General features: G+C 40.5%; 1 pseudogene; it reads left to right on the top strand.

Moving 5' to 3' along the window:
- The first annotated feature begins 276 nt into the window (after window positions 1–276).
- Window positions 277–1,061, top strand: LOC114897063 (annotated as a pseudogene).
- Window positions 1,062–2,425: the final 1,364 nt, after the last annotated feature.

Consider the following 2,425-nt stretch of genomic DNA (forward strand, 5'->3'; position numbering starts at 1 on the left):
CTCAGGAGAATGAATTAGAGAGAGGGACTAGAAGAAAGGAGACCAAATGAGACAGTTGAAATATCCTAGAAAAAAGTTATAAAGCTCTGAATGAAAACAGTGGCAGCCCTGGGGATGCAGAGGAAAGATATTAAGGAAATAAATCAACAGATACTTAAGTGGGAGTGAGGGGGAACCCTGAATCTAGGATTTTTAATTTAGGAGACAGTATGGATGATGGTACCAGTAACCAAGGATAGACATATAAGAGGAACTCTTTTCGTGCCTAGTGCAGCTATGGCTTGTGGTCCCAAGGAGCACCTGAATTGTGTAGAAACTCCAAAGCATTGGATAAGCTGACTAGTGTGTTTGCTCGTTGTCCATCTACAAGTCCCCACAAGCTGAAGGAATGTCTCCCCCTAATCATTTTCCTAAGGAACAGACATAAGTATGCCTTAACAGAAGATGAAGTAAAGAAGATCTGCATGCAGGGTTTCATTAAGATGGATGGCAAGGTTCGCACTGATATAACCTACACTGATGGTTTTATGGATGTCATCAGTATTGACAAGACTGGAGAGAATTTTCGTCTGATCCATGACAACAAGGATCGCTTTGCTATTCATCATATTACACCTGAGGAGGCCAAGTATAAGTTGTGCAACGTGAGAAAGATCTTTGTGGGTACAAAAGGAATCCCTCATCTGGTGACCCATGGTGCTCACACCATCAGCTACCCTGATCCCCTCGTCAAGGTAAATGACACCATTCAAATTGATTTGGAGACTGGCAAGATTACTGATTTTGTCAAATTTGACACTGGTAACCTGAGCATGGTGACTGGAGATGCTAACCTGGGAAGAACTGGTGTGATCACCAACCAGAAAAGACATTCTGTTTCTTTTGATATAGTTCATGTGAAAGATGCCAATGGCAACAGCTTTGCCATCTGGCTCTCCAACATTTTTGTTATTGGCAAAAACAACAAACCACGGATCTCTCTTCCCCAGGGAAGGGGTATCTGCCTTACCATTGCTGAGAAGAGAGACAAGAGACTGGCGGCCAAACAGAGCACTGGATAAAATGATCTCTAGGTGACATGATTGGGAAAGTCTTTGTACTTAATTAAAGATAATAATACATTAGAAAAGAAAGGAAGAGGGCTTCCCTGGTGGTGCAGTGGTTGAGAGTCCGCCTGCCGATGCAGGGGACACGGGTTCGTGCCCCGGTCCGGGAAGATCCCACGTGCCACGGAGCGGTTGGGCCCGTGAGCCATGGCCGCTGAGCCTGCGCGTCTGGAGCCTGTGCTCCGCAACGGGAGAGGCCACAACAGTGAGAGGCCCACGTACCGCAAAAAAAATAAAAAAATAAAAATAAATAAAAGAATAAAAAGAAAGAAATACAAGAGGAATATCAGATATGGAGCCACTCAGTGGTAAATATTGAATGTCTACCATGCACCTGGCAAAAGTACATGGTTCTAAGAACACAAAGATTCCTTCTTGACCTCTGAGTACCCAATGCCTGGCAGAGGAGCTCACAGACAAAATCGATTACCTAGATAAACAATTCCCTCCATCACAGCTAACTTTTAAGAGAACAGAATTTCTCTCAGTGGCCTGATTAAAGGTAAAGAAAGAAAAACAACTTCACAATCAAACTTCAAATCTGGAATACCATCAATTGAACTTAATTGTGGTACTCAGATAAGGAAACTATTATTAAAGTGTTCTATGCAGATTAAAATCATGATCCAGATCACAAAATCCACCTCTGTGCTTTATATTAAACATACGACATGAAGAAATACAAGAAACAAATGAGATTTATCCTTTAGGCAAATTTTTTAATGAGCTTAATCCCGTGGCTTGCTATTAATGCTAGTGACTGGTTTCTTTGAAATGAAGCATGCATTTTCTTCCTTGTTCATATAGTCGGCTTCCTGTTTAGTATTCACTATTCATGTCTGTTTTATCAAAGAGCACTATTACATGAAACCATGATCCAAGCATGTTTGGCTCTGATTTTTATCTCGGGAGGGAAGGAAATTATACACCCTTATAATACTAGTATATGATTGTTATGTACACATGTGATCATAGTGCATATGTGTTCCTTCGTATTGGAAGGTGGTGTTATTTAATTCGGTCGTTAGGCTAAAGAACCTTGTCTTAGTCACATGTGTCTTAGTTTAGAACATCAACATGCCATTGAAGAAAAGCCATTAGCCTTGTAAATAAACAGTAAAAACAAGTTTTGATCACAGTCTCATTTAAACTCTAGATATTCTAAGAATTTCTTATGTGGGATTAAGAATAGAGAGAATGGTAAATACATTTTATCTGAATACTATAACTCCTGATAACTTTAGCCAACAACTGGGGATACCACAGCTATTGCTACTCTTTCGAAGCCAAAGCAAGATTTGGATCTTTGCCTCTTTGAT

Source organism: Monodon monoceros, unplaced genomic scaffold, assembly GCF_005190385.1.
Source record: "Monodon monoceros isolate NGI ecotype Baffin Bay Population unplaced genomic scaffold, NGI_Narwhal_1 Super_Scaffold_16, whole genome shotgun sequence".
NCBI lineage: Eukaryota > Metazoa > Chordata > Mammalia > Artiodactyla > Monodontidae > Monodon > Monodon monoceros.